Raw genomic sequence first — 18,066 nt, forward strand, 5'->3', positions numbered from 1 at the left:
GCTCTCAACTTAGAAAGCAAGGGCAAACACTGTGATAGTAATCAGCATGTCTTTGAAATAAAAGTTTTTTTTTTATAAAGATTTTATTTATTTATTTGACAGAGAGACACAGCGAGAGAGGGAACACAAGCAGGGGGAGTGGGAGAGGGAGAAGCAGGCTTCCCCGCCGAGCAGGGAGCCCGATGCGGGGCTCGATCCCAGGACCCTGGGATCATGACCTGAGCCGAAGGCAGACGCTTAACAACTGAGCCACCCAGGTGCCCTGAAATAAAAGGAGTTTTTAAAAAGAAACAATCTTTTGATCAAAAAAGGCCTTGCAATGATTATAATCCTTTTAAACTGCTTGAAATCGGTGTTTATTCTTTTTCCTGCTTTTTAATAGAAGTGACACATTATTGATCCCGAAATACTTTGGGAAGATTTAGTCTAATAAAATACCCTTTCTCTATTCAGTGATATGATAATTTCTATTTTTCTTAACTAAATTTTCATAGTGTTCTCAACTTTTCATCAACAAACTTTTTTTGAGCATCGCAACTCTCTTTAATTTAGTAGTAAACACCCTTATTCCTTTTTTATAGTTAGAAGAAACTAAGGCTTCTCAATAGTGTAAGTGGAATACAGTGTTAGGATTCTAGCTGTTTTAGGGGGAAAAAAAAACAACTAAAACCCAGCCCAGCTTCTCTTCCTGTGGTTGTCCTTTATTCTGACACACTGCTGGTGTACTCAACACTTTTCATACCGTGTGTGTGGGAGTTTGTCCCTACCAAGCATTTCTCTGTGACACCAGCTGGGTGCCCTGCAATTTAACTCCGTTCTGACACTTTCTACCTGGATGTAGTCTCACGTGACTGTTGTTAGAATGGCTCACAGAACTTGGGGAAACACTTTTTGCCAGTTGATTGAAGGATATGATGAAGGATACAGATGAAAACCCAGATGAAGAAATACACAGGGCAAGGTCTGGGAGGGTCCTGCGTGCAGGAGCTTCTGTCCCCGTGGATTTGGGGTGCATTACCCCCCCTGGCATATTGGATGTGTTCGCCAGCCCAGAAGCTCCCTGAAGCGCGCGTGGTGGGGATTTTTATGGAGGCTTCTTCATACAGACATGATCAATTATTAACTTTCTAAGAACTGAGGGGTGGGGCTGAAAATTCCAGGCTTCTAATCCTGGCTTGGTCTTTTTGGTGACCAGCCCCCATCCAGGAGCCCACCTCAGAGTCGCCATGTTAGAACAAAAGCCTGATGCTCTTACCACTTTAGGAATTTACAAGGGTTTCAGGAGCCCTGTTCAGGATGGGGTCAAAGGCCAACTATTAGAATGAGAGATGCTCCTAGTGTTCTTTTTTAGGAATGCTGTGTCAGGAACCAGGGGCAGAGACCTCTATATATATGTATATATATATAATCTCACACTAAATGCTACAGAATACTACTGGAAGTATTATTTCCCAGATGTGCCAATTTCATTAATACCACATAGCATAGAAGGCGACTGTCGTTCTTTAGGGGAGTTTCTCAGTTGTTGACTGCTTTCTAACTCAGTGGTTATTTTTTGTTTTTTATTGTGGTAAATTATACATAACATAAACTTTGCCATTTTTAATATCGTTTTTTAATTTTGAGTATAGTTGACACACAATTTTAACCATTTTTAAGCTACAGGTTGTTGGCATCAGGTACATCACAATGTCGTGCCACCATCACTACTGTCCATCTCCAGAACTTTCTCATCTTCCCAAATGGGAACTCTGTCTTCATAAAACACGTAATTCCCCGTTCTTTCCTACCCCCCAGCCCTGGCAGCCCCCATTCTACTCTCTGTCTCTATAAATTTGAGTGTTGTAGATACCGCCTGTAAGTGGAATGATACAGTATTCATCATTTTGTGTCTGGCTGATTGCACTCAGCAGGATGTCATCAGGGTTCATCCCTGTTGTAGCAAGTGTCAGTTTCCTTCCTTTTAAAGGCTGAATAATATTCCACCGTATGTTTATACACATTTTGCATACACATCCATCCTTTGATGGATCTAACTCTGTTTTATACTGTGGGTCACAATTAGTACTTTCATAACATAAAACATAATAGGAACTGTGTGCCATATTAGGTATGATTACCATTTTGTGAAACGTGTGTGTGTGTGTTACACTAAACCTTGTTGGTTTTCCGTGTTTTTCACGGTGGAGTGGAGCTGAACTCTTAAGCATCTACCAGGTCTTATGACATGGGGAGGTGTGCAGTGTTTCCTGCGTTATGGGCGGGGGCAGAGAGAAAGATCAGGAAGAGCAAACTGACTCATGTCCACAGTGATGCAGTTGGAAGGAATTCTAGCGAATCAGATATGAGCCAAGCAGCATGGTTTGTAAACAGTTTTCAGGGTCGTCCATGGGGCCTCTCTCTGTCCTGCCTCTCGGGTTCTTTCTGTTTCACCGCTGTGTGTCGGGCTCGGTGCAGGAGCAAGGGTACCGTGGGCCAGTACTGAAGTTAGCTTACTACATGTGTCTCGTGGGTGCCTCTGCAATTAAATTTCACACCCTGTGCCTTGGTCTAGATTTGATATTTCCTAATAACAACAACCTAGACCTAGGAGGAAACTTCTTTGGTTTAGAGAGGTGGACCCTTCCCAGACCAGAGTTTCATGCAGGTAGTTGGACAGAATTGGGACCAGAGCTCAAGGCCCTTCTTCCCCTGGTTGTGGTTTTCCCATTATATGAAACACTTCCCCAACAAATAGAAATTTCCCAACATATTTCATAAATGGACCATAATGTCCTGAATTATGATCGTTAGGAGTGCAAGTTTTAGTTGTCTTAAAGCTTCTATGCCGTAAGTATGCCGATGGTGTCATGTTGTTATTAAAGCCCAACCTCTTGTAGTTGGAGAGGGTATTTATAAGCCTTTGGAAAGGTGACTTGAGCCTGATTTAAGGTGTGTGTGTTGGCCTGGGGAAGGTGCACAGACGTTGACTTGTTTATATACGTGTATGTCACAGCACCCAGAGAGGGCGCTGATTCATAGGTGGCAGTGTTTGCTTTTGTTACTTGATTTCAGGGAACTGGAATAGAGGGTATTTGCCTTCAAGCAGAGGAGCTGATCTTTTATGCACATTCTGCTTCCATTGGTCTGGAAGGTCAGTAACTGGTACCAGACTTGGAACAGTTTGTTTTGCATTGTTTACTCTTGTTTCTATGCCTCGTGAGGTCATTCATTTGCACACAGATGGATACGCCAACTTTCCTGCTTTCTGGATTTACTGCAGCATCTCCCTTTGAAGCTGAACTTCGTCTTTTTTGAGTTCCAGAGAGAGGGCCAAGGCACTGCCACTGTCGAGTTTAGCATTCATTCTCAATAACCTTTTGTTGCTTATGCCTTGATTTTGTGGGGCAATTTCCTGGGCAAACTTTGTCTTACCTAGAGGTTGATTTTTCAAAGCTTTGAATGATCCTGGGTAAAGCATAAACAAGAAAATGTGTATCGGAGGTAAAAATAAACCTTGAGATCTCCCCATGGGCCACTGAACAATCTAGTCCTTCAACTGTATGAACTTTGACTTGTGGGTTTAACACAACAGCAGACCTGTATGGTACAAGATCAAGTAAAAAATCACAGCTTGTTAGAGTTTTGGACATCATGTCTTTGTCAGCGGGAGAGCTCCGTAAGCGGCTGTCTCTCTTATAGTTATAAACTTTTTCCCCTAAGATTTCTTCAAATGTCCAGCCATCTCTGTCATACTCTGGATGAGTTGTACTTTGCTTGCCTTTTCAGAATACCTTTTTTGTGTCCAGTAAGTTTTATCTTCATGTATTTATTTATCCATCCTCTAGTCTACATTTGGGATCCTGAGGATTAAATTGTACAATTTCTTTGAAGATACACACTTCTGGTAAAAATGTGACTATCCAATGAAAATTATAGGACTGATAAGCATTTTGAAGTATTTCATTTTAGCAAAATAGCGCTTCATTTGAAATTGTTTTGCTCATTGCCTTCACCTTCTCCCTAGTAGTTGTGGATATAAAAAACACAAGTGAGCAACAACAAAACATGCTGATGTGCTCTGAGTTTCATTTGCTTCTTATTCCCTAGTTGGGATTGGGAAAGATGGTTTCTGGGGTGTCCATTATGAAACCGTATTATAAGAAAAGGGATGTAAATGCTCTCCTTCATCGTGGTGTAATTTTCACAGTGGCTTTGACTTGTCTTGCTACCTTGTGTCTTTCACCACATTCCTGCCTGCCATAGGTGTGCACAAACATTTGGTGACAACATAATGTTGGTAGAGACTCACAGATCTCTCTCCCACACACCCCCCCCCCCACACACACATGGTTTTTCTCTTTGTTTGTTTTTGTTTTTTTGGGTAGGTGCATTTGCAGTGTCTTTTCATTTGAAAGAAACAATATGGGCGACCCTAATTAACATAGGATTGTCATCTGCCTTGGGCACATTCATATTTATTTATATATAAATTAAATTTTGAATACCAGAGATAAATGCCAGCTTAAGTAATACTGACTTAACTTTTGAAAGCTTTCATTTATAAAAGAATTCTCTTTCTGTAGCTAACGAAAATGATTTAGAAGTACTTATTTACTGGTAACTGCATTTGTAGGCAATGGATCTAGTTGGTGGGGGTTTTTGCTCCAGTGTCTGTGTTCGGGTTTTTGATGAGCTCTGGCCTGTGGTTGGGGCTGGGCTGAGGCTGTCTTGGGAAACTGTAGCTGTAAACTTGTGAGGCATGAGAGTAAAGTCCCGCTTTCCTTCATGAAGACTGGCCTTGAATTGAGAGAGAGAGCGAGCTTGTTTGTGGGCTGTGTGAGGGAGGAGGCAAAGGGCCCTTGGTTTCCTTCCCGGGCCCTACCTGTTGAGTAACCATCGTATTTCCTGGCACCTGTGAGCTCACTGTACTGTTTTGTTTGGTTAGCACCCTCCTCCCAAAGGCCTGGATGAACTCTGTCTTGTCCAGAACTTGAAAGCAAGGTTAGACCGAACAGAAGTACTTGAGTTGTTCCTGAGTGGAGGGAATTTTTCTGCATATATATTTTTGTAAACAATGCTAGAAAGTTTTTGCTGAAACGGTGTTTTATTGAGTCTTTCTAAACTTGCATAGGACTTAGATCTCCAGGTGGTATACTCTTAACACTGATGCATGCATGGATGTGTGCATACACACACACACACACACACACACACACACACACGCACGCTCACGCTCACGCTCACTGAAAAACACAACTCTCCATGATACAACACAACACCATGCAGCACATACCCTCTCCTTCATTCTTTGGTGATGTGATAACTTTGGCATTTGATTGTCAAGAAATATATTCTGTACTCTATTTCTATTAATTATTGGCATCTACATCAGTTAAATCTGTAAGGATTTTCTGGATTCAGGTAACACACAAGTTATTAGTGAAATGTGAGAGATTTAAGGAGAATCTCAGGGTTGGGTGAAGGTTTGGATATCAGAACAAAGATGGTTATTTGTGAAACAGACATCGGAGAATTGAGTCCCAAGAGGAAAGGACTTTCAGACCTGGACCAGAGGAACCCATTCTGGAGCTTCGAAAATTCTAATCTCTTTTCTTCAGGATAAATGTGTATCTTTATATCAAATAGCAGCCTCACTGTGTTAAAGTACATCTGTGCTTATGTCCCACAGACTCTGGGGCACCAGCTTCTTTGGAGTGCCATTCAGGATGTCACCAGCCAGCCACCCCACAGACCACATGGGGTTACCTCCCACCCCCATTCCCTTTCTCCCTGCAGTTACGCCTGTGGGCTCCTGCAGCCCTGGGCCTCCAGGGACTTTCCTCTGAGGACTGCTCTGACCTTCCCTTTCTGACCCTAGATTTCCACACTTTCCGCATGCTGTGACTCTTAATTCATGACCAGCCAGTTTCTCCCCCAGAAGTCTTTACTCCTGGTCCTCGTTGAACCCGACTCTTGGAGTTTGCTGCCGTCTCTCGCGCCCTTGCGGGTGGAGATTGCACCTTCTCGCACACCCCGGGATAGGGCCTCGGCTCCTCGGGGCTACCCTCCCATCCTTGCTCTTTTCCTCCCTGTCCTTTTAGGCTCCTGACAGTCATTGTCCCCTGCTCTCAGTGCTGTCATTTGCTAGTTACAGCTCCTCTTCCACGGAAGATTTTGGCCCCTGGGTGGCAATCTTCTGCTCCAAGTTTCAGGAGTTGTTAGAGCTCACCAGGTGATCCCAGTGGCAGCCATGGTGGGTGACCAGCAGGCCTGCTTTGCCTGGGACCGGAGGCTGGGGCTTTCTTCAGTGGCGGACTCTCAGTTTTAGAACCATCCCAGTTTCCCCAGACGCGGGACTCTCAGCGCTCAAAATGGAACAAGGGGCTCGCCCTCGAAGAGTCACTGTCCTAGATCTTGCTAATACTGGGAGCTGCTTCTGATCTGAAATTCACAGGTTCCACTTGCTGGCTAGAACTTCCTATGCCGTTCATCTGACAGACTGTCCTAGGTAACATCAGAGATTCACCTTTCCAGGTCTAGTTCCAGCCCCTCGCCTCTGTTTCCACCCTGAGAGTTCATCGTGGTGCCTCTGTCTGATTCCGTGGCCGGCGTCAGTTCTCAGTACACTTCTGCACACTTAATACACCAAATTCCCTTCCACCTGCTCTGTTGGCACATCCCAACCCTGGAGGATCAGGCAGCCCGCTGGACTGTCTGGACTGCCAGATCCTTCCAGAACAAGTCACAAATGCCACTATAAGATGCTGGTCCCCCACCTTCACCAGGGACTCAGCACGGCCAGGAAGTTAAGCTCTCGCTCTCCACAGTGACTATATTGAACCTTCTCAACATGTAAATCTCCAATTGTAAAGTCAGCCACATCCCTCCTACTTATGCTTCTCTCTCAGCAGATCATCTTCCCACCACTAAGAAAATAGTCATGTGAAGGCCATGCTCTCTTCTTCCCACTGCCCCTCTGCACGTCTGCTCATTTCTGGATCCTTTTCTTTTTTTTTCCGTTTATAGTGCAAGAAGTATCCCCCTCACTTTCTGGAAATCAGTTTCTCCACCACCACTCTCTCCCACCTTCTGTTTCAACCTCCATCCTGGTGTTCCTTTGTCATAAGGATTTTTGAATACTCAAGTCTCTTCCATCTTAAAAGCAAAACAGAGAGGCTCCTGGGTGGCTCAGTTGGTTAAGTGTCTGCCTTCGGCTCAGGTTATGATCCCCAAATCCTGGGATCGAGCCCTGCGTCATGCTCCCTGATCAACAGAGAGTCTGCTTCTCCCACTCCCTCTACCCCCACTTATGCTCTCTTTCTCAGATAACTAAAATCTTAAAAAAACAAAAACAAAAACAGAACAAACACCATGAAACCCATGCCTTCCCTGGTGTCGTCCTCTTCTGGCTACTTCTTTCTCTCTCCTTCCCTTTGATTAAACTTCTTGAGAGGATGGTCTCCTTTCTGGTTTGTACTAGTTATCTACTGCTGCATAACAAATTATCATAAACTTTAGTGGGCTTAAAATAACATGCATTTATCATCTCACCATTGCTGTGGGTCAGGAATCCAGGCACAGCTTATCTGGGTTCTGTGCTTCAGGCTCTCACCAGACTGCAGTCCATGTGTGCATAGGGCTGTGGTCTCATCAGAGGCTCAATTGGGGCAGGATTGCTTCTAAGCTCCCCGAGGTTGTTGGCAGAATTCATTTCCTTGCGGTTGTGGGACTTAAGTTGCCCTGTGATCCTAGGGGTCTCTTGCCCTTGCATGTTACATGGGGTTCCACTGACTTCATGGCAGCTCCCCACAGCTGGCAAGAGAGGGACGCCAGCAAGATGTAATCGAATGATAGCGCATCACCTTTGCCCTGTTCTGTTGGTTAGAGGTGAGTCACAGGTCCTGTCCCCACTCAGAGGTAGGGGATTATTAGAGGGGATGAGAGGTGGGAGACGAGGTTAGTCTGTCCATCACACACCACATGTCTCACTGCCCAGGTGAGTTTTGAATTCTCTCTCTCTCTCTCTCTCTCTCTCTCTCTCTCTCTCTATATATATATATATATATATATACACACATCCCTGCTTTCACCGATCCCCTTCTTCCTTTTTCTGATTAATCTTAGACTTATGCTCAAGGTCTGTACTGCCACATGCCCACAGAGGGCTGGCTGCTGGGCCTGTATTTCATCCCGATGATCATCCTGATGGATGTCTGCAGCCTGGTCTCAGGGTTTCCTGGGCCGCTTCTCGTAAAACCCAACGCACTTCATTGCTGCTGGTTCGTTAGTTAGCATAGTAACCTCATGAGAGCCAGAGTTTGTTTTGTCTTTGCTTTATCCTTGGTGTTGAAATGTGCTGGGCATCTGCTACATACTCGATAAATAAATATTCTAATGAAAGACTTTTTTATATTCAACCTGATTTTTTAAAGTGCGATCACTTTGTTTCTTTGTAGAACCTGAATGTTATGGAAGACCGGGACGATGTCATAGTAGTATTGCTGTTCTCGGGGTGCTAGGAATAGCTATAACGCTATAATAGTTTTGGGGCTTTGGATTGTTGTTGATTAGAAAGTAACATTGTAACAGGAATTAAGCGGATGTTTTCTTATTTCCATGGAGTTCTGGGTGCTGTTGGTTGGAAGGGTGTATGTGTGTATAACTTAGACTGTAGAATTCACAGAATTGCTTTTGTAATTTTGGTAAGAGGAAGTAAAAACAGATGATAACAGTGTGTTATCAGGTACCATCATTTGAATCACTCTGTTCTTACCCCAGATGTATTTCGATAATTTTTTTTGTTTTGTTTTATTGTGTTTAACCAGCAAGTGGAAGGTAATTGTCGTTAGAGATCTACATCTCTGATTCTCTGGGGTCCTGTTTTCTTTGCACTATCTGCTTTAAGAAAGTGTTTGGCAATAAAATGCTGAAATAGATTAAGTATTTGGGAGCCTAGTTATTTAGATACTCAGCGTGGGCCAGGAGAGGAAGAATTCCACCCAACTCAGACACGATGAATCTCTCAAAGGTCTTGGAGCGATCTCATTTTAAGCAGAAATCAGTCACAAGCAAACAAAATAATACATGGGCTTATTTGTTAAAGAGTCTTTATTCTGCAGCCCAGGATCCTTAAACTTTTGATCTCGGGACCCTTTTGCACTGTTAAAAGGTGTTTGAGGATGCCCAAAGAACTTTTTCTGTTGTAATTTGTATTGATATTTACTGTGTTAGGACTTAAAACTCAAAAAAATAAAAAATGTACTTAAAAATGACAAAGAACAATATACTCATTTCATTTAACAAAAAGACCATTTGTAATGAAAATAACTTTTCTGAAACAAAAAAATGTAGTGACATGAATGACATTGTTTTACATTTGTGTGAGTCTCTTTAACGATTACGTTTAATGAAAAATAACTATTTTCCAACCCCCCAAAAAAATTTAGTGAGAAGAATGGCACTGTTTCACATTGTCTGCACTCTGTTTCATAACCAGCTTTAATAGAAAGTAGCTGGGTTCTCTTGTCTACTTTGCCCTGCAGTGTGTTGACAGGTTGGGTCAAAGTGTGCAGAAAATCTAGCCTTGCACAGATGTGTGATTGTGAAAGGTAGAAGCATTGAAATAACCTTTTCAGATAATTATGGGTATTTTTCTTTGATACTACATTAAAACATGACTAGTGGTAGTTTTTTAAAGGTTAGGCACAATGTAGATTCCGAAACCATAACATAGATCTTTACTGAGCCTGTTACTTTAAAATTCATTAATTTATCTTGCATCCTGAATAGGACAGAAGAGGGATGGTTAAATCAGTTACCAGACATCTGTGTAGTGGAATATTATGCAACCATATCTAAACAGTATTTTATCACAGATGAAATGCTTACCATTGTAATAAATTGTCTAATGATCCTAATTTTGCTAAAGAATAAAGAGGTGTGTGTATTAATTGAAAGGAAAATATAGCAAAATATAGATATGTTTAATGATGCATTCATGGATAATATTTCATTTTCTTTATACTTTTCTATATTTTCCAAATTTTCTACAATCCGCGCATTGCTTCTAAAACCAGGGAAAAATAAGTGGTTGTTGTTTTTTTTAATAGAGAATAAATATGTCTGTTAAACTGTTTCCCTCATCCCAGAGCCACCTTTTACAAGAAGAGCCCCAATAATTCCAGCTGGAGTGCTAGCAAGATCCATTTTTTCCCCCTTAAATTTTTGTTTAACAGACTAATGTAACCTTTCTTTGGCTGTTTTAAGCCTAAGAACTTTTCCTCTTTATTTCAGTGGCAGTTAATTGGTTTATTAGAGAAACTTTATTCAGGAATTATTCAAGAAAAGTATTAGTTGTTGAACTTTATAGCAGGGACATAATTTGCTTTTTCTCATTTCTGTTACACCTCAGGCAAAGGCTATTTCTTATCTAAGTAGAATGGCAAAAGGATTCTTGTCTGGGTGATGGAGCTTCTCTCACAGTTGAGAAATACCCTGGAAATCAGCATGTAATTAACCTCTCATTTACTGCCTCTGAGTAGTTTGTCAGTGTTGTGTTTATCGCATATTTGTCTTTATGGTTTTATGGCTAAAGTTGGAAGTGGCTCCAGAGGAATACGGAGGGCAGCCCGCATCTGGAGATTAGTTCCCTGCTTGCCCCTGGATTTAGAAAGGATGTTTGCTTACTGTTATGTCCCTGACATTGTATTGTCCTAAAATATTGCTGCTTTAAGGCTTTTTGTCCTCAGTCTGTGGACAGCAATCCAAATCTGCTGATGGTCTGTTTTTCTGAAAATGGAGGACCCCATCCTGTTGGCATTTTTTTGGTTTTGTTTTATGTTCCTTATGATATAATTAAGTGATTATTAAGATGTCTCCAGAAGCTACCATGCATCCACAAAGCAGGAAATTACAGTTTTGCATCCTCCACTTATCATCTTAAAGATGAGAACATCCCTTTGATATTTCCAGCTGAGCATACAGTTCTGTGGCTTTAGTTAATATGTTAGTGACGTGCAGTGTTTGCAGTCTCTCCCAAGACTGTTTACTAAGGCACAGCTCGCTTTGAAGTGTAAACTGTGATAGGGAACTACCTAATTGCCTATTCTAATATTGTTTTACATTAAAAGACCATTCTATCCTCTGCCTAAAAAGGTGGAGAATATTCTACTTGGGGGCATCCCTGATGGTTAAAGCCATCACTAAGTTTGGAAATATTCTGATTTCCATCAGATTTTATGAGTTGAACATTTTGGAGGCTAGGGAATACTCTCCAAATATATGGAGTGCTTTCTTCACTTTATTATTGAAGCCACTCTTTGCATTGAATTTATTTTTTTCGGATCTGTCCTGATCTTTTGTGTAATAGACCAGACTTGGAAGGATCTGCAGATTCTCAGGAAGGAAGGAGGACTGTTATTATCACCGTATTACCATAACCATAAACTTCCTAAACTGCAGGGGCACTTTACCCCTGCCTACCTGTGTATGTTGCTATACTCTCTTTCCTGACCGCTTTCTCATCTTGCTTCGCGCCTGCTCCCGCTCCCGCTCCCGCTCCCAGTGCAGAAGCTCCCCAGGCTTCCTGGCTGTCTGCTCTCAGCTTCTGCACCTGCCCGTGGCTCTGCCTGGAGTGGAACTCTTTCTCCACATAGTAGCCTGGCTGGCTCCCTCACTTCATTCAGCTCTTTGCTCAACTACCACTCAGGTGTCCGCTCTCTCCTTGGTGCAGTCTTCCCCAAATACCCACAATAGCACCGCCTGTTTCCTTACCTGTGTGCGTGTTCCATAGTACTCCCTTCCTGTCTGATAAATACGTACCTTTCTATTTGCTTGCTCACTGCCTGCCCCCCCCCCCAACCCCATGTCGGCTTCATCAGGGCAGGGGCTTTATTTCCTTTGCTGCTACTTCCACACCGTTTGGAATAGCGTCTGGCGCTTAATACACACGAAATAAATACTGGACAAATTAATGGAGGAATGAACTCACCAGCTTCTCTGTTGTGGGCTGCTGAGAACAGATTGTATTTGCTTTCCAGGTGTCATACCTCCCTTGAAAGACAGGGAATGAAAGGCTTGCTGTGTTACACCTTGGTTCAAACTGCGCCCAACACCGTGCCTGACAGACAGTTAATGGTCACATGTTATGGAACAAAATTCCACATGGACAGCCAGATAGTTGTTTATGCTCATGTCTGCCCGTGGTTCGCAGACACCAGCGTGCCCTGCAGATGGTGAGGATGGAGCATGAAAAAGCCCGGGAGGTTGGTGGGAAGCATTTTTTATTTTCTCATGTGTAAATATTTCGACTTGGGCACTCTTCGACTTGATTTTTTTCATGGTAGGAATGGGAGCGTTATGAACCACTTTGATGAGGTTCTTGTTGAAAATAATTGGTGTGTCAGATATTTATTATAGGCTGAGTCAGAGTTAAAGACCGCTGTTTTCTCCGTGAGCCTAAGACAGTTTCCATCTGAGCCGTACTCCTCTTGGGGGTCGTGCCACACCTGTCTTACAGTGTCCTAGGGGAACCCCATCTGGACGCAGAGCCCCGTGTTAAGCTGTCCCTCCTACCTTCTTTCCTGCCACTCATCTGATGAGTCCTCCTTGATTCAGTCAGGCTGGTGTGTCCCCATTATTTCTCTCCTGTCTGGGCTCTTGGTGCTCCTTAAAATATCCTGCTTGGTCATTGCTGACTCTGCCTGGCCAAACCCTTCTTCGAGGGCTCGCTTCAGTGGAGTGCGCACACTCTGACTAATCTGTGTTCCCTCCTCCTGTACAGTTTAGTTCTGAATCAGTATGTGATATTAATATGTTATATATCTTGGTTTAGTTTTTACAGAAGAGACTAAACACTCTGAAAAGGGACTCCTGTAGATCTTTTATATCCCCCAAGCCTAGGATAGGCAATGAAAAAAAGAGAAACTATGAGACCCAGGATGTTAAAGGACAAACTTGACTTTGGAAGATTCCAGTCACCCTGTCTGAGGGTGTGGGGCACATCAGGGGCACTGAGGAAATAGTGTTTGATTGTCCGGACCCAGCCACTGAGTAGAGCAATGTGGTGGGTGGTGCCTGGTCTGCCAGCTGAAGCTCGGCACAACGCAACAAACACTTCTGAGGACTGAATGAGAAGCTGGGGGCTAAAAGGACTTCAGTAAGACTGATGGAAATTGCTTGGGGGAGCCTTTTTAGCTGCACCCCCCTTTTTAAAAATAGAGTAACTTAAACCTCCCTGGTGTGATTTCACCAGAATGGAAGCTCCTTGAGGGCAGGTCTGCCAGTGTGGTCTGCCATGTGTCTCTGGCACTCAGTGCTGGTAGAAGAGGTGCTCAGGGAAGGGTAGATGGATGGATGGTTGGTTCAGGTGGTTGGTCTTGGAGTTGAAAGGAGAGGAGACATGTGGACTCATTGGTTCTTGCAGTCCTGACCAGCCTTCCCTCTTAACATGGTTATGTTGTGACCCAGACCCTGTTGTAGGTGTGGCTGATGATGGTTGATTCTCCTTTCGTAGTTCTCTACTGGAGCTAGACACTGGTATTGTGTTTTGAAGTTCCACAGGTGGTTCTGATGCGCAAGCCAGGGTCATAAACCACAGCTGTGGAGCGTTTGAAGGAAAACAGAGGTTCAGGCAGTCCACGTGGTTCACATGTAAATAAGCAACATCAGCATGTCCTGTTGGGGGATGTGTTCTTTTGCTGCTCTTTAGTTGGAGCCATACAATTCAGTAGTTGAAAGGATTTTTTTTTCCCCCTTACATCTTCATCTCCTACTTTGGGCTTCTTTTCGCATTTAGCTCTTGGCAGCTTAAGAATTCAAGCTCCTTGGGCACACTTTTATTATACCTGGCAGAACATATTATTAAGGTGTTGAAGTGTTTTTTAAAAATTCAGCAGCAAAGTGTAGGTGGTCTCCAGCTGCAAACACTGGATTTAGCATCTCCCTGCTCAGTGCCCCTCCCGTAGCCCATTTTTCCAGTCCTCCCTGTGTTCTCCCCAGAAGTACAGCTGTCATCCTGGACACTTCTTGAAAGTTCCACCTAATTTTGGTCATTTTCAGGCTGTGTAATAATTCAAACTGTACTTTGTGAACAAGTAACCTTTTATGTGATGCATTTTAGCATCTCTAGGAAGGTCAAGGAGTTATTTACCTCTTCTTATACCTCAGGATGAAATAGTTTAGGGGACTTACTTACCTTCTGACTTGTAAGAGCTAGAGAGAGCAAATTGGAGTTTGGACAGGGATTTGCATATATGCATGTGATTGTGTGCTTAACACTCACACGTGTGCATAGGCTGGGGCAGAAAGTACTTATGGACTGTGTGATGAATTCCAAAGCATAGAGGTGCATAACGGGGAGGTTCAGGGAAGTAGGAGGCACTGGGAACAGGGAAGGCAAGCTGGAGGAATTAGGATGAAATTAGCTGGACTGAGGCCGGGTGGGTCAAAAGATGAATTCTTTTTTCCCTTAAAAACTTAAAAAAAATAATGACTTGGTTCCAAAATGAGGAGAGACACTCCACCTTGTCCCTCTTTCCCCGAGGAGTGGATTGCTCTAGGAGGGACAGAAGATGGGGCAGTAGTGAGGGGGTCAAGCTCCGGCAGCACCCCACCCGGCTGACCCACCTCTCCCTGCTGCATGAGCTTGAGCTAGTCACGAAGTCACTGTGCATCAGCTCCTACTCTGTCAGTAGGCATGGGAAGACCTCTCTCATGGAACCGTCTTGGAGGTTACATGAGATGAAATAACAAACACAGTGTTGATCAGTGCCTGGAACATTTACTCAGTAAGTGCATACTGAATAAATGTTTGCTAGTAGGAATAGTATTTCTATGGATTACCTGAGACCCAACCATCACTGATAACATAGTTTCTATTAGAAATTTCAAAATGAGGGCGCCTGGGTGGCTCAGTTGGTTGGGCGACTGCCTTCGGCTCAGGTCATGATCCTGGAGTCCCAGGATCGAGTCCCACATCGGGCTCCCCGCTCGGCGGGGAGTCTGTTTCTCCCTCTGACCCTCTTCCCTCGTGCTCTCTATCTCTCATTCTCTCTCTCTCAAATAAATAAATACAATCTTTAAAAAAGAAAAAAAATTTCAAATGATTTTTTAATCCCATTTTAATCAGGAGATTGCAGTGGAGCTCAGACCCAACCAAGGGTGGGTATTTAGTAGGGAGAAATAAAGGAGAAATTAATTTAGCCCAGTACCAGTGAATACATTTTTTTTTTTTTTTTGCACCACGACCAATTTAGGACAAATAAAAATGTTTATGGACTGCATCTCCATGCAAAATTTATTGAGATATTGAATCATTTTAAGAAATGATAATTGAGCATTTAGGATATTCTAAGCCCTGGAGATAGAGTGGTATACAAGAGAAAGGGCCCAGGCCCTCAGGGAGCTCCGTATCTAGAAGGGAGATGATCGAATAACGTGTATCCAGCAATAAAGAAAGAGTTCCAGATTGTGAGAGCGGACGCAAGCTCAGGACAGAGACTGACGGTGTGGGGCCCGGGTTCGATGGGGTGCTCTGGAAAGGTGACGTTAGGGTAGAGATGAAAAGGGCAAGAATGAGCCAGTGTAGGGAGAGGTTGAGGATGGGCTGGGAGGGAGTGCTCTAGGGTAGGGGGATGGCCTGTGCGAAGACCAGCCAGGTGAGAAATGCAGGATGGCCAGTGTGGCTGGAGTGCAGGGAGCAAGGGCAGGGGAGAGACCGGTGTGTGGGGAGTAGGCCCAGGTCCAGTCAGGTAGGGAGTGAGGGCCGCTCCAGGGGTTCAGAGAAGCTATCCTGCCAGGCACCTGACCTGATTTACATTTTAAGATAATCCCCTGGGAAGAAAGTCCATTCTTAGTGCAGGTGTCCTGCTTTGATGTTTGTCTTTTTAATAACGAAAGCGTCCGTACTGCCTTTTTTAGCCACGGAACTGTTGGTATCTGGGTATGTCTGCGAAGTGGCAGGGCCAGAGTGGCCTCCTCAGATTTTACCCTGAAATGGCATTGCAGCAGGGCATCCAGGCCGGTGCCTTTGGCCCAGACACAGCCTACAGAGTCCCACCGAAAAGGACACACAGTGGGTTGCTAATCAAGCTGCAGGTTCTGTACGGCTTTGTTGTGTCGAGAGCAGAACTTTCTGAGTCAGGGCTGTGAGAGAGGGGAATATGTGACCAGGCTGGCATCTGGCACGCCGAGCGCTGACTGGGTTATTTCCCTCTTCAGTCCCAGCGTCCTGGCCGAGCCAGGAACAATGCAGAAACTCTGTGATCAGCGCTTGGAGATCTGTGCTTGGGAAGGAGTAATGAGGGACTCCTTGATTGGAGATCTCTGATATCAAATTACCAACCTTCAGGTCAGTTCTGATGACACGGAAGGACTCTTTAGGAAGGCCATTTTAAGTCATTGCTATTAATCAAATAGTGTTTTGTTCTTGTTTGTTTGTTTACACTGAGTATTGAGAAAGGAATGTAATGCTCTGTTACTGCAGATTGCTTTCTGTTGCTGACTGACCACCTCCGACTGTCGAAAGCCCCAAGGTGGCAATGAGGGGCTGCATTTCATACTCAAGCTTATTAATATGCATTCCTTATGGGTCATAGATATTTTAGGGGTCACCTATTAATTGTATAATAGTTGCAGATAGGTAAAGAGCCGATTTCTCACGTTTGCCATTTTTGGGGGGAAGGGAGAATGTGTGTGGCTTTGAAAGACCTGTGTCATGGAACCTGACTGGGTTGCCCAGTGCTGTGTGTGTGTGTGTGTGTGTGTGTTTGTGTGTGTGTGTGTGTGTGTGTGTGTGTCTTTGCGCGCACACAGGCGCACACCCAAGGAAGTCTCAGGTTTAGATCAGACTGTCCTATTGAGAACCTCTGATCTCCTGGTTCGGGACTCACAGATGAGGAAACTGATCCCAAGGGGCATGGTCATTTTCTGAATGCACAGAGCCTGTGGGTGACAGATTTGGGAATAGGACTTGGCATTTCTGAGGCTTGGGCCTGTGCCCTCTGACAAAGCATGTTTAGTTAATTGTAAAGGAAAGGGTCAGTAACAGATGTAACGAGGAAATAATGTCCAGTTATCCCAAGTCACAGATCTCTGCAGTGAACCATTTTAAAACAAAATTTGTTTCTTATTAATGAGGTGGAAATAAAATTTATTTTAAAACAAGCATGAAAGGCAAAATATAAACTAGATTAAAGACAGAAATAAAGTCTAGGATACTTTGTGTGTTTATTTTATAATCAGGTATTATAACTTCAGTAGGAGTGACATTAATGATTCTAAGCTCACAGTGTCATTTGGTACTTCATTTAATTAAAATAGATGTATTTGTAAACTACTTTTGTTAGATAATACTATTTAATCTGGCAGTTAGTTTCATAGTTAATTTTTTTCCAGTCTAAAAACATTGTATCTCTTGAGATTATTAAATAGCTTTATAGTAACAATGTCTTGTTTTCTGAACATTCATAATTTCAATTTATGTGATTTACACTTCTCAGTGCTTTTTTTCCAAGTCAGACTTACTGGTTGTATCCCCCCTTGGTTCAGCAAGCTAGTGATAGCTTAATACTTGGGAGGTGGTTTTTATAATAAGTACTGATAGATGTATAATGTGAAACAAAGAGGTAAATTGCTAACCACCAACCTGAGCAGGCCTTGTCTGCTGTGGCTATAACAACTACCAGTCGAGTCTGACATTCGTAGCTAACTTGTTACACCATAGGAGCATACATACTCACGCAGTTACTCTCTATTTGTTGTAAAAAATGGCCTGATTCAGTAATTGGGTGATGGTGTATTATTGGCATGTGTTTCAACAACTTGGTTCAATTAACTTGATTGCTGTATTTTGGTTAGGTCCATTGAACAGCCTGTGTGTGCCTGTTTACCCACTTTTTTGTGGGTGAGGAAATGGAGGGGATGGCATTTGCCAACTAATATGGACAGGAAAGAAAGGAAAAATGTAACCCTATTTTGAAAAATTCTGTGCACACTTATTAGCGACTTGGTACTGGTACTTCCTGTTTCTAAAACTGATGTTAATGCAATCCTGCTTTGCATTGTTAGGTGGTTTATTGCCCTCAG

At 43.4% G+C, this 18,066-nt stretch overlaps 1 protein-coding gene across 2 annotated transcripts in view; it reads left to right on the forward strand.

Moving 5' to 3' along the window:
- FAM107B (family with sequence similarity 107 member B) overlaps positions 1-18,066 on the forward strand; it is a 228,836-nt gene that overhangs the window by 174,543 nt on the left and 36,227 nt on the right. The gene's annotated exons all lie outside the window — the stretch shown is intronic.

The sequence above is a fragment of the Eumetopias jubatus genome, unplaced genomic scaffold, assembly GCF_037043125.1.
Source record: "Eumetopias jubatus isolate StellerSeaLion01/CBP00866 unplaced genomic scaffold, mEumJub1_p1.0 scaffold_8, whole genome shotgun sequence".
NCBI lineage: Eukaryota > Metazoa > Chordata > Mammalia > Carnivora > Otariidae > Eumetopias > Eumetopias jubatus.